The 15000-nt window shown below is 36.2% G+C and overlaps 1 protein-coding gene across 1 annotated transcript in view; it reads right to left on the bottom strand.

Moving 5' to 3' along the window:
* Positions 1-5315, bottom strand: part of LOC117109961 (phthiocerol/phenolphthiocerol synthesis polyketide synthase type I PpsD-like) — a 22891-nt gene extending 17576 nt beyond the window's left edge. The window contains exon 1 of the mRNA XM_033252474.1: positions 5203-5315. The gene's annotated coding sequence lies outside the window, so the exon portion shown is untranslated. The remainder of the gene's footprint in view (positions 1-5202) is intronic.
* Between the last annotated feature and the right edge of the window lie 9685 nt (positions 5316-15000).

Raw genomic sequence — 15000 nt, 5'->3', positions numbered from 1 at the left:
TTATTCAAAGTATCAAATAAAAATATAAGAGTTATTTCTCACCAGTAGCTTTCAATCCGCAAACATGAATGAAACTCGATATTATACTACACTTGAAACAAAATATAGTTATTACTAGTGGGGGTGGGGGTCATTTAAAACGCTAACGTCCAGTTAGCATTATAGCATTATATATAGCATTATATAGCATTATAGTCCAGTTAGTGTTATATTAGTAAAATATCTCAAAAACTGAATAATGAATCTGAAAAATTTCTAGAATTGCTTATCATGTTTCAAGGAAGAAATGGTTAAATTTTATTGGCGATCCGGAGTAGGATGTGAGGACCATTTAAAGAGAAACGTCCCTGAAAGCTGTTCAACTGATCTGAATGAAACTCTCTGAAAAAAAAGTTACAAGAAAGAAATGATTACATTTTGATAACATCCAGATCGGGGGTAAATTCCTAGACCTAAATATCTTAAAATCTCATGAAAGGACCTGAATGAAACTTTTTGAAATGGTTTGTCATGATGAAATGATTAAATTTTGGTGATGATCCGGTGTATGAAGTGGATTGAGGGCCATTCAAAGGGAACTTTCCAGACTTAGATATCTAAAAAAACGAACCTTTCTGAAATGGTTCGTCATGGCTCAGAAAAAAGTATGAATTTTGGTGATGTTCCAGAGTAGGGTGTGCATGTTGAGACCCTTAAAATTAAACACCCCAGACATTAACATCTTAAAAACTGATCAGTGGATCTGAATCAAACTTTCTAGTATGGTTTGTCATGGTCCAAGGAACAACGATAAAGGCTCTCATTGATAAATTTTGGTGATTATAATTATTGGAGAGTGTGCGCTTGCTTTGCTCGCTTACCATCTAGTGAACGTCGCGATTAGTTTCGATAAAAAAACAAAAAATGATCACTAAAAGAAGATAGTTTGCTGTAGTGGTCAGATCATGTTTTATGATTTACAAAGTATGCTTCATGGACTTTTGGCTTTGAGTTCAGGTGCGCGCTTGCCGGTAAATTTGATAGCAGTTTCATATAATTTTTTATAACAAAAATATTTAGCACTAAAATGAGATGAGACAGCATTGCGTTGATCAGGGACAGTTAAAGCAAAGTGTTACTGTAACTCATTGAGAAACAGACAACCGACTGTACTTGACAAAAATCGATTGTGTTTATTAACCGACTATGCCATAAAATCGACTGTTTGAAACTTGCCGTTTTGGCATTCCATATAAAACCGGATGCGGAAGTGCGTACATTTAATGTTGCTTTTTTGGCGTTCCATATATAAAACCACAAATCAACTCCATGAGTAAGCCATGTGCTCAAAACAGCTATCCAGTGTATAATGACAGTAAAGTCATTATTTTTCCCTCAATTAAGCTGAAATATGGAATTATATTCACTTTGTGAGATGGAGACTTCAGGGATGTATGTTGTTACAGTTTTCCAGACCGGTGTAGGTTTCGAATCCCAGACGTTATCTGAAGTCCTCGACGCAGGGTTCCCGGAACGGCGCCGTCAGCGGCGTGTGCGAAGCACAACCGAAGATCTTATAAACACAAGTGAATTTCTTATATTTTTAATTATTTTTAGACCTATATTTGAATTTAATGTTAATATTACTTAATTAAATTTATTATGTATCAATTTTCATGTATCAATCCTGTTATGGGCGACACTGGTCGCTGTTGGATGATGTTGAAATAAATAAAAAAAAATTAAAAAAAACAAGATAGCGTTCTCCGCGATTTACGCGTAACAAATAGAAGCGTCGATTTGGCACTGAAAAGTAATCAGTTTTGGGAGATGGCGTCCTAGTCGTTGCCATGGATCTGAGATAGGGTGTTCGCGTTACGCCATAAGTTCGTTACCAAGTTTATAAGATCAGGGGCGGATTGCTATAAAACGGTCTTTACTGGTGTCTTAACTCCTCGAATAAAGCCGGCTTTATCACTTAGACGATCTTACTAAAGTCACTCCTCTTAGACCATTGCTATATAACAGTCTTCCCTAAGACCGTTTTGAGTATTGAAATGCAAACAAGCACTCCCTGGTAACGTAAGATTGGGGGCGCCGTCATGCGTGCTCGACCTGTGCTCGACGCACGCAAATGTATCAAAATGAACGTAAATAAACGTAGACCTAATTTTACAGACGCTAAGAAGCGTGCGGAATATTCGTCGTTCGATTCTCCGACTTTGACGATCTAGGCCAAGGTCTTGCCATTTCACTGTTGAATTAATCAGCAGAACGCCATGATGAAAATGATTTAAGACCGTTTTAAGCCTCCTCCGGGTAGGATTTAAATTTAAGACGGCTAACTGGTTAGACTGCGGTATAGCAATGGTCTATAATCATAGACCAGTATTGACGTCACAATTATAGCCGGCTAACCGTTAAGACCGTCTAAAGACCGCTTATAGCAATCCGCCCCTGAGCACACCAAAGAACTTTAATAGCAGAAGAATGAGCTTCTCCGCGTACTTGCATTAAAATCGATGGAACATTCGCCCTCCTGCGGTTGCAGTAAAATTTGAACATTTTACTAAGTGGAGAAACTAAAGGAAACAAGCGAACAAGAGCAGCGCCTTTATTATTTTTATATAGCGCCGCCGTGCGGTTATAGTAAAATTGCTCTCCTTGTACCCACAATGCCTTTTGAACGTTCCACTGTATTGGGAAGCTGCTCTATCTTCTGCTATTTATCATCTTTGAGCACACTCAGAGTCAATAATGGAACGTGAGATTTCGATATCGTTTCGTAGTCAGATTTGCGAGAAAACTTCAGCTACCCGTATTTCTCGACTGAGACGTCAGTGGGAGCTGTAATTTGTATGGCAAGGAGATTCTGCTACCCTTAATTCCTATTAAGGGAATTTACGCCCACAAACCTTGTAGTTATTATTATTTTGGTCATAATAGAAAATTTTTATTTTTTTGGTGACGTCACTCTCAATATACAGTAGTTAGCATGCATACGTCATAAGCTAGATTACGTCACCTTTTGCTGGTAAGGCAAACTTTCCCGGCGTGCTTTTTTGATTGATAAACAAACACCACTGCTTTGCACATGGATGCCTTGCCTTGCCAGGGCTACAAGAGCCACATTGTTAGCATTATATAATACTTAAACAAGGTACGCCTGCAAATGAATTCTTAGTTATTTTTTTTCTTATTTTAATTTATTTCTTTCGAAAGCGTACTTTCTATCACATATAATTGCACTGTCTACTTAGGCCAAGGCCTAGTCTTAATCTGCCTCATCCTCCCCCGCTACACAGTAAATCAGTAGGCTAGCGCCATCGTCCCCGCCCCCATACAGACGTTTGCTAGGCAACAGAACGTGATTGCACCTTCTTTCCCAGGTGTTTATGTAACATTTGCATATTGTTAGCTAACCAGTTGTGTCACGTGTATTCCTTTTTGAAACAACTCATTTCGTTGAGTACGAATTTTTGTTGAGTATTATTTTCATTTGACTGGTTCGGATAATAGCCTAGACTTCGTTGACAATATAAATTAACGAAACCGGAATGCGTTAATCCACGTGACCAAAAAAATGGCTGATTGGTCAGTTTAGCAACAACATTTGCGTTAATATAATTTATATTAAATTTCAGAAAATAAAAATTATAATATTTACCCACATTTTTGAAGTTAAAAAAATAATTGTAGGCTAACAGAATCCAAAAACTGGATTAAAACATTTTTTTTACGAAAAACCCATACTGCCACAATCCGAAGCAGCCTTGATTACGCAGTGTGTATCGCGGTAACTATGCAGCTATGTTTTCACACAGCTGCTAACGGTTAGCAGGATCCGGATCCTGCTAACCGTTAGCTCCCGTGCGTCCACGACCAAGATCCCGATCCGGATACCAAGAATATGATGATCAAATCACTGGCCAATAAGAAACTCGAAATTGTAAACGCGCACGTGTGATTGGATTATGATAGAAACGCGCTCAACGTGCTAACCGATAGGGCTTGCTAACCGTTAGCGGTATCCGGATTCCCCTAACGGTTAGCGCTAACCGTTAGCTCCTGTGTGAGAACGCCCGATCGGTTAGCGCTAACCGTTAGCGTTAACTGTTAGCTCCCGATCCGGATACTAGGGCTCTTGTGAGAACCAGGCTTAATTGAATTTACGTGACGTAAGCAACTTGCGAAACATGGCGAAACAGGCATTGATTTTCGGTGGTTTTTAGCTGATTTTTTTCGTTGTTATTATCCAATATCCAGTCTTGAAAAGTAGCGGAATGTGGTCGTGACATATTGGAGCCCCAGTGTGTGAGATATGAACACATTCCTGCCATCGGTTTCAGAGGAGTTAGGTGAAGTTACACGGTGGCGATTAGCAGAATACCGTAATATATTGATAATAATCATAAATTAATGACACGTCATAGGTAAATTGTAATTAACATAATTAATAATTATGTTAACTACAACTTACCTAATGTAATGAACATTCAAACCTATATTATTATTATTATTAAATTATCCTTTTAAAATTTAAATAGGATTTTTGTTAAAGTTTTAGATCTATTAAGGTCAATTGAACGGGCTCCTAATAGCCCCGGGCCCCAGTGCTTTGCACTGGCTGCACTGCATTGTACATACTTTGGCCACTCGGGAGCACTGATCCGCCAATGAGTACAGAGAAAATATATCAATAGCCTAGAGTATTAAGCTCTATCAAATATTCAATAGTGGGGCTGACATTGAAAACGAAAGCGTCTACAATTAAATACATATAACATTTGATCATAGAATCATGCTGCTCGATTTCCTGCTGTTAAATATATACTGTGTGTAAAAAAAAATTATCTTTGAATAGCTCATTTAAATAGATAAAATAATTTCCGACCAGAAACAAATCGTAAAAATATTTTTTTCTTCATTTACAGACATTTCCTTCAAAAAGTCTTAAATTAATCACCAGCCACATTAAGGGTCTATGAAAAAAAGCATTCCCGAGAAGGATTATTTAACTGTCTGTTAAGTAATGAGATTTTTTTCATTAAAGTTTTTAGTTGTAAATGGGCCTAATAAATATACAAATTAAGCAATCCAAATATTTAATTATATATTACAATTTATTTACTTAATGGCAGACAGAAAAAGACTAACTGACCTACACAACAACTGTAACATTCTGTTGTAATTGATAATGAGAGAAATGATATATAAACTCACCGACATGTAGCGCAGAATAGCGGCTAATATCATTCACTAATAAACAGATCTGAATGGCGCAGTTTTATAGACGAGACCGATGTTATGACAGTACACAGCACGGTAGGTCACCGCCCCCGTCACCGCCACTTGTTGGTGGTCTACTTTCGACCAATCAGATAATATTTTCGTGATACTTCCTGGATTGTAAATCACTAATACTACAATATGTCATTGGAATAATAGATGGGTTTCCGCTATACAATCACAGTAATTCGATACACAAAACACCTAACATTTAATGCCAACTAAATCAAATATTAATTGCAATCCATTACGTCCAAGTGGCCTAGTAGGATATAGAAGAACACAGTCAGCAGGCTGACTGGGTTCTGTTTCTATGTAGATACTTCTTTGTTTCTTTACCCAGTCAGCAGCATGCTGACTGGGTTCTTTTTCCTAGCAGTTTCTTTCTTTCTTTCTGGCAACATTTTAAAAGGCTACTAGTGGCAAACTACTGGACCGATTTAATTAAAACTTGGTCAGTAGGACCGGTGCCACCTCCCATTTATGTGTTGTTCACAGCTTGTGGTCAAAGATCACATAAGGGGCATTAGGGTAAAAAAAAAAAAAAATCGTATAAAAGACTACTTGTCTCACAAATAACGTAGCACAGTCTTGTCCTTTGCACATATACATTGGCATAAGGCAGGGTCTATAGGGTGTTCAGGGATAAGGGATCAAAGGTCATTAAGGGGTAATTTTTATCTTTTTCTGGCAACATTTCAAAACGCTACTAGTGCCAAACGGTTGTGCCAATTTCAACCAAACCTGGTCAGTATAATCGGTGACACCTTTCATACATGGGGTGTTCACTGCTTGGGGTCAAAGGTCACATAGGGGTCATTGGGGTAAAAAACTTTCAAAAAAATGAATAAAAGACTTCTGTCACAAATATCATAGCACAGTCTTGTCCTGGGCACATGTGTATTGGCATGATGTAGGGTCTTATGGTGATCAGCGATTTACGGTTAAAGGTCATTAAAGGGTTATTCTTTTGTTCTCTCTAGTAACATTTCAAAATGCTACTAATGGCAAACCATTGGACCAAATTCAGTCAAATTTCGTCATTAAGTACCGGCGACACCTCCTACACCCCAGTCTGGGATCAGGGGTCACCCCTACACCCCTACACCCCTACACCCCAGTCGGGGATCAGGGGTTACATAGGGGTCATCATAGGGGACCTTTTAAACATGAAAAAAAGTACTCTTCACCTATAGGCAAAAGTCACAAGGGTCATTAGTTTGAAAATTACCAAATATTGCTAGTGACTTATAATTGGAAAAATTGCATTAGACTCCTACAAAAATGACTAGGTTCATTTTCTATTGTTTTGTTTTTTTTTTTTAGCCAAGAAAATTTGAATAAATAAGTAAAATACTTTTTTTTAAAGGCAACCCGGATTTAAATTCTGATTTGGACGATTTTTCACTTACTGTATACACATGCACACATACATAAATATACATACATATGCCTATATATAAACTTTAATTTCTCTCAGGAATACCCTACCTATTGACATCCGGCAGACAGACGTGAAAAATTAGTGCCATAATCAGATTTGAATTCCCAACTAAGCCCCAATTGTCCAGTTGGTTAAGGCGTCTGCATAGACAGCAGAAATTCCCGAGTTCGAATCCCGGTTTGTGAAAACCTTTTTCACACTCGAAGATTCCTCTTCAAGTTAAAAAATTATTATTAAAGCATTATCGCGTTTATCTTTATGTACCATGATTTATTTATAAAGTACTTTTTCAAAGATCCTGTCTTGTCGTTAAATGCTTATTGTCGTGCAATAAGAACAGTGCTGTTCAAGCGAAATGCACAGCGAAGGATTAAAACCCCGACCTGAAGTTTGTAAAACCAAACCATTCTCACAACGCCAACCAGATTGCAATTATTTTCTGTAATCAAGATTAAAATACATCATTAAGTTTTATGAAAACTTAAAGGATTTATTGTTAGACCAGTATTCATTGTAGTTATCCCCACAGTGTGTGATTTTCTGTAGTACGAGGCCAAAACTGATTATATAGCTCTGGGAACTCCTAATATTAATATATACTACAATCAAGCTGACGCTGACCCTTGACCTCGTAGGCGATTGTAGGTGGGCCCATACACCATTGGTCTATTTTCTACCCCCTCCAATAGCCAAACACACAATAATGACAATCCTAGCCCTGTACTATCCGACCGTTGACGCGAATCAGCAGAATTTTGTAAGTGTTGACAGAAAGCTTTATTATTTATTTAAGAATGTAAATCATCATTCAAAAACGTAATGACATAAAAAAAATTCACCCAAATTTTGTAATTACAACGTTTGATAACAGCGAATGGGCCTACGTTTTCAGCTTTCAATACATCTCAATCAGTTTTCACAAGCATCAAAATGTAGTACTGCCAGTCACTGTGGGTTTTAACTATATGCTATATATAGATGTAAACAATAAAAACATAAGTAGGGCCTATATTATTATCCACAATGTAAATAATCGATCATTGTAAGCCAGTCTGCGGTAAGATCTTAAAAATTCCCCTTTTATTTAAGGGGGATATCTTTATTAAAGTTGTGAATAGGCTTTAATTATCAAATACAATTCAAAACTAGAGGGCACTCTGAGAGTGTACCTCCGCCCACATCATAAATCTCCTCTGTATAAATTCCAAACTCATACTGTTCCCAAAGGGGACAAAATGTATTCAGTGCAGTCACGTGCTGATATCAAAATAGCTTGACCGGTAGTAAGATGTTAAGCTTAGTACGGACAATTAAATAAAAGATAATGAAAACAAAATAAATAAAAGACATCATGGGATTCGATCAATAGCGTGGAAAACATTCTTTTAACCACTCGACCAAACTGTTTTTCACCAACGATCGGTGTGAAATTAATGCCAGTATGTTTTGTTACACATCTTCGGCAAAACCCTGTAGGCCTATAAGCACACAAACACACGTCCATACAGCAGACAGATTAAAAAGTAGTTCGTTCATTCGTTCATTCAATTTTTATAATTTTTTATTACTTGTTTTTGTACTGTAGGGGTGCAATATTACTAATTAGTAACAGTATACATGTTTGTCAGTCGAAATGTAGTTGAGCGGTAAAGGTGCACGTATTATGTGTAAAGCTAATCGACTGTATTGGGTCACTCATCTCCCTGTTTTTTTGTTTTTGTTCGCCGTGGCTAGAGATACGGTACCGTATTTCTACTTCAATTAAGGTACGGTAAATGGCATTACGTCACCATCACCGAACGATGTACTGGGTAATTAGAACATTAAAAAGTACAATACCGTAGGCCTACTTAGTACTGTCACCGATAAATAGGCGTATGGTTCAACTCAATAAGAGTCATATCATTTATCTATATATAGCCATTTTCAAATAAAGACTAAATCCCCCCCCCCCACGGCTCACCGCTCATCGACAAATGGGGATATGAATGGGTTCAAATTTCGAGGGGAGGGGGACACAATTTTTCACAAGAACCCCAGAAAGGAAGGGGGTTGGGGGTTCTCCCCGGGAAAATTTTGATTCTTAGATGACGGGAAATGAGCTTTCCCGACTTTGAGCTAGGTGTCTTTTAATGACAAAATTCAAGGTTTTCCACCTCTTGAAAACGGTTAGGCAAACTTTATTTTATTCTTATTACAGAAATATGTGTCTATACAAACATAAAAAACAAATGAGTAGTTGCATACGTTTTCTTTTTCCCATGAATCGATAAACTCCAAAGAGAAAGGGAGGAGGGGGTTTTGGGTTCTCTTCCGGGAAAATTTTGATTCCTAGATGGCGGATGACTTTTGAAGTGTCTTTTTATGACTCTTAAGTTCTTCAAAATTCAAGGTTTTCTACTCTTAAAAACGCTTCCATGAATCAATGAACCCCTATATATATATATATATATATATATATATATAGTAAGAAAATTTGAATAAATAAGTAAAATATTTTTTTTTAAAGGCAACTCGAATTTAAATTCTGATTTGGACGACTTTTCACTTTAAAAATATACAGTTACTGTATACACATGCACACATACATAGGTATACATACATATGCCTATATATAAACTTTAATTTCTCTCAGGAATACCCTACCTATTGACATCCGGCAGACAACTTCTTTAAATGAGTAATGCTAAGATTATGCGACGTTGATGACGTCCAAATACTCAATGTCATAGTCATGGTATCGTTAACCTACAGCAAGATAAGACGTTCATAAGTAAATTCATTATTAAATTTATTTTTAACTAATCAATTAGATTTTAATTATATCATTTAATGATCTCAGTATTAGTGCATGAAGTGTACAACATATTAGGCTTGATCACCAAACCCAAACCAAAAATATGTGGAAAGGCCTTAGCATAATTGTGGCTAAGGCTAGGCGTAATCAACTCTATGCTTGGCCCTATAGATGCCGGCCATATCTGTTATTTGCCATGCATCAATGACTAGAGCTGTCCAACTACGCATGGGTATAAGTGTGAAAATTAGTGTCATAATCAGATTTGATTTCCCAACTACGGCCCAATTGTCCAGTTGGTTAAGGCGTCTGCATACACAGCAGAAAGTCCCGGGTTCGAATCCCGGTTTGTGGAAACCTTTTTCACACTCGAAGATTCCTCTTCAAGTTAAAAATTTATTATTAAAGCATTATCGCAACAAGGCGGATTGGCGTTTATCTTTATGTACCATGATTTATTTATAAATAAAGTACTTTTTCAAAGATCCTGTCTTGTCGTTAAATGCTTATTGTCGTGCAATAATAACAGTGCTGTTCAAGGAAAATGCACAGCGAAGGATTAAAACCCCGACATGAAGTTTGTAAAACCAAACCATTCTCACAGCGCCAAACAGCTTGCAATTATTTTCTGTAATCAAGATTAAAATACATCATTAAGTTTTATGAAAACTTAAAGGATTTATTGTTAGACCAGTATTCATTGTAGTTATCCCCACAGTGTGTGATTTTCTGTAGTACGAGGCCAAAACTGATTATATAGCTCTGGGAACTCCTAATATTAATATACACTGCAATCAAGCTGACGCTAACCCTTGACCTCGTAGGCGATTGTAGGTGGGCCTATACACAATTGGTCTATTTTCTACACCCTCCAACAGCCAAACACAAAATAATGACAATCCTAGGTAAAACCCTAGGTAAAGCCCTGTACTATCCGACCGTTGACGGGAATCAGCAGAATTTTTTAACTTAAAAAATTCTGTGTTGACAGAAAGCTTTATTATTTATATAAGAATGTAAATCATCGATCATTCAAAAACGTTATGACAAAAATTCCCCTAAATTTTTTAATTACAACGTTTGTTAACAGTGAATGTGCCTACGTTTTCAGCTTTCAATACATTTCAATCAGTTTTCACAAACATCCAAATGTACTGCCATTCACTGTGTGTTTTGTGCTATATATAGATAAACATGGGGTATTAAAAGACAATAAAATCATAAGTGTGTTGGTCCGTCAGTAACTAGGTTTATTATTCCACGAGTACTTTATTATTCACAATGTAAATAATCGATCATTGTAAGCCAGTCTGCGTTAAGATCTGAAAAAGTCCCCTTTTATTTAAGGGGAATATCTAATAGTGCATACCTCCGCCCACATCATAAATCTCCTCTGATTCCCCACTCATACTGTTCCCAAAGGGGACAAAATGTATTCATTGCAGTCACGTGCTGATATCCAAAATGGCTTGACCGATAGTAAGATGTTAGGCTTAATACGGACAATTAAATAAAAGATAATAAAAACAAAATAAATAAAAGACACATGGGATTCGATCAATAGCGTGGAAAACATTCTTTTAACCACTCGACCAAACTGTTTTTCACCCACGATCGGTGTCAAATTAATGCCAATATGTTTTGTTACATATCTTCGGCAAAACCCTGTGCTTATAAGCAAACAAACACACGTCCATATAACAGACAGATAAAAAAGTAGTTCATTCAATTTTTTATTACTTTTTTTGTACTGTAGGGGTGCAATATTACTAACTACAGTATATGTTTGTCAGGGGAAGTGTAGTTGAGCGGTAAATGTGCACGTATTATGTGTAAAGCTAATCGACTGTATTGGGTCACTCATCTCCCTGTTTTTTTATTACCCAGTCAGCAGCATACTGACTGGGTTTTGTTTCCTAGAGTTTCTTTCTTTCTTTCTGGCAACATTTTAAAAGGCTACTAGTGGCAAACTACTGGACCGATTTAATTAAAACTTAGTCAGTAGGACCGGTGCGCGATTTTTTTTCCGTACGAAACATTTACATGAAACTCCACTCGGGCCGTCTCGACTGAATCGACCCGAAAATCTCATATTGCAGAATTCAGGTCAAAGGGTCATCAACAACTTCTGATCTGAGAGAACGTCGCTGTCTAATTTTTAAAAATACATTGATGTTACCATGCTAATACTAATGGGTCGTCTAAAATGACATATAATATTTGATTGAGCTGCACGAGTAATAAAAAGTGTTATTTTAACTTGAGTTACATACTGTGGCAATTGTATTTTTTAGTTAGGTCTGGGTTTTGCATAATTACCTAGGCCTAACTACAAAAACTATACGCTTTCTGGGGAAAGCACAGAGAGTAAGGAAAAGCGCGTTTCTCGGGGCGTTTCATCAAATGAACAGGGTGACAGTTATTTTCAAATTAAGAGAAGAGCTGAGAAGAGGCAGCTCTAAAATACTGGATGCCATAACACCTGCCAAAATGGCAGAGCACCAATGAATGTATAAATGAGGCCTAAGCCTAGTTATTAATATCAGGCATAGTAATCTGCAGATTCTTGATTACCAAAATGCCGAAATGATTATTTATTTATTTATTTATTATTATTATTATTTATTTTATTTTATTATTATTAATTATTATTATTATTATTATTATTATTATTATTATTATTATTATTATTATGTTACTAAAACCAACGTGTAGGCCTACCTTAAGGGGAACTTCGACAATGGAGGAATTAGAGAACAATTAAAAAATCGACGTTAAGGGGAAATAACAAAAGATATTCCCCCTGGGCTAGTTATTAGGACTAATTATAGGCCTAGTAAATGGTTCTTCATTACAAGGCTTAGGTCAAGGTAATTAATGCTGAAATTATTATTATTATTATTATTATTATTATTATTATTAATTAGTATTAATTTATTATGTTACTAAAACCAACCTGTAGGCCTACTTTAAGGGGAACTTAGACAATGGAGGAATTAGAGAACAATTAAAAAATCTAAGTTAAGGGAAATAACACAAAAGATATTCCCCCTGGGCTAGTTATTATTTATAGGCCTAGTAAATAGTATGGTTCTTCATTACAAGGCTTAGGTCAAGGTAATTAATCCTGAAATTATTATTATTTTTATTATTATCATTATTTATTATTTAACATTAATACATTACAAGGATAGTTTGGCGAAGTTTAATAACGCCGCCGAATGGTATATTTTATTTATTTAATAATATTTCTCTTATGCACTCTATTTTTTATCTCATGCTTTAATTTTTTTCCATTTTTTTTTTTCAAATTTCAATCAACGTCTGTATGTAAAGCGTGACTGTTGGTGTCAGTCTAGGACCCTAAGCCTATAATACTAGGTAGGACTTAACTTATCCTGTAGTTAGGCCCATAGTTTATCCTCTTTGTCTCTAGCCTTTGGTATTACTGTACCTACCTACACTTTATAAAAGGGGGTACTAGCTGTTGTTGTTGCAGATATTATACTAACATTTAATAACATCCAAGAAGGTCACAACGAGCAATAATAGTAAAACTCGAGCGTCACGACATTGCGAAGTGTCTGCTCTTGTTCCTCGTATCGAACTTAGTCGAGTCAATCCGAGATGGCCCGAGTGAAGTTTCATGCAAATGTTTCGTACGGAAAAAAAAAATCGCGACCGGCGCCACCTCCCATTTATGTGTTATTCACAACTTGGGGTCAAAGGTCACATAAGGGAAATTAGGGTAAAAAAACCAAAAATCGTATAAAAGACTACCGTACTTGTCTCACAAATAACGTAGCACAGTCTTGTCTTTTGCACATATACATTGGCATAAGGCAGGGTCTATAGGGTGTTCAGGGATAAGGGGTCAAAGGTCATTAAGGGGTAATTTTCAAATTTTTTCTGGCAACATTTCAAAACGCTATTAGTGCCAAACGGTTGTGCCGATTTCAACCAAACCTGGTCAGTATAATCGGTGACACCTCTCATACATGGGATGTTCACTGCTTGGGGTCAAAGGTCAAATAGGGGTCATTAGGGTAAAACACTTTCAAAAAAATAAATAAGAGACTTCTGTCACAAATAACATAGCACAGTCTTGTCCTGGACACATATGTATTGGCATAAGGTAGGGACGTTATGGTGTTCAGAGATTTACGGTCAAAGGTCATTAAAGGGTTATTCTTATGTTCTCTATAGTAACATTTAAAAATGCTACTAATGGCAAACCATTGGAATAAATTCAATCAAATTTCGTCATTAAGAACCGGTGATACATCCTACACCCCAGTCTGGGATCAGTCAGGGGCGGATTTAGAGGGGCGTTAAACAGGCTTTAGCCCCCCTAAAATGTCATAGTAATTTCTTTTTAATGCTTTTTGAAGGTCCAAATTAAAATATTTAATGTTTTCTTCACACACATCACATTTATGGGCTAAACATTTTACAGTAGTTGTTTTTTAGTGATAAAATAAAAATGAAATACGTTTTTTAACCGATCAGCGGACAAAAAACGTAGCTAAGAAAGCTGCTTTTGCCTTGCCTTCATGCTCAAATCGCGAAGCAAAAGGCCGTTGTGTAGCGGTCTCAACGTTTGTATAATATTCTAAACTTTTCGTGTCGCGCGGGTTTGTTCTTGTCCAGTCTTTCCTTGATTGCTTGCGGTCAGAGGTATTTGAATGTTTGTAAATAAACTAACAATAAACTAAAATTTTCGTGTCGAGCGAGTCGTTCTTGTCTAGTCTTGTCTTGATTGCTTGTGGTCAGTTCGTACGTTTGTATGATACACTAAACATTTCGTGTCGGGAGAGTTGTTCCAGTTTAGTTTTTTCTTGATTGCTTGTCGTCGGATACTACTACTACATTTAAAACATATTTTAAGGGGAATTCTTTTATCGTCGGAGGTTCTCATTAAAATTGTCAAATTTTACCTTTAGGGACAGTATTTTTATTATGGAACTGTTTTCACCCTCTTCATTGTCTTATGTTCCCCATGGCAACCCTTTCACCAGGATTTTTAAAGAATGGTGAAATTTCAGAAAATGTCCTCAAAATTTTAAGGGTGGTGCACAAAATAAGGGTGGATACAAACATTTGCTATTTTAGTGCATAGCAAGTGACACGCTTATTCTGTTTATTGACCTTGCATTTGCATTTATATTTTTTGAAGCGCGGTTCCAATATTTTAAGCATGGCGTATAATTTGCCTTTTTAATGTTTTTATTTAAATTATGTTGTTTCTGTGAGTATCCTACGTGAAAAGATATTTTTATCTGCCATTAAAGATCCTAGTTAATCATTTATCATATTATTAATTTATTTACATATATTCTTTTTATAATAATGATTTACTATAAATATTGTTTAACATTTACGGAAATAAATTTTGTTTAATGAATGAATAATTATTCAAATCCACTTGCACAGTTATTATTTTTAATGGTGTTTACCACATATTTCTTCTTCAATTATATACAGATACTAA

Source organism: Anneissia japonica, unplaced genomic scaffold, assembly GCF_011630105.1.
Source record: "Anneissia japonica isolate Jap-2015-1 unplaced genomic scaffold, ASM1163010v1 scaffold585_len4108843_cov191, whole genome shotgun sequence".
NCBI classification, from domain to species: Eukaryota; Metazoa; Echinodermata; class Crinoidea; order Comatulida; family Comatulidae; genus Anneissia; species Anneissia japonica.
Note: the sequence above shows the minus strand (reverse complement) of the source record. Positions and strands in the feature narration are given on the sequence as shown.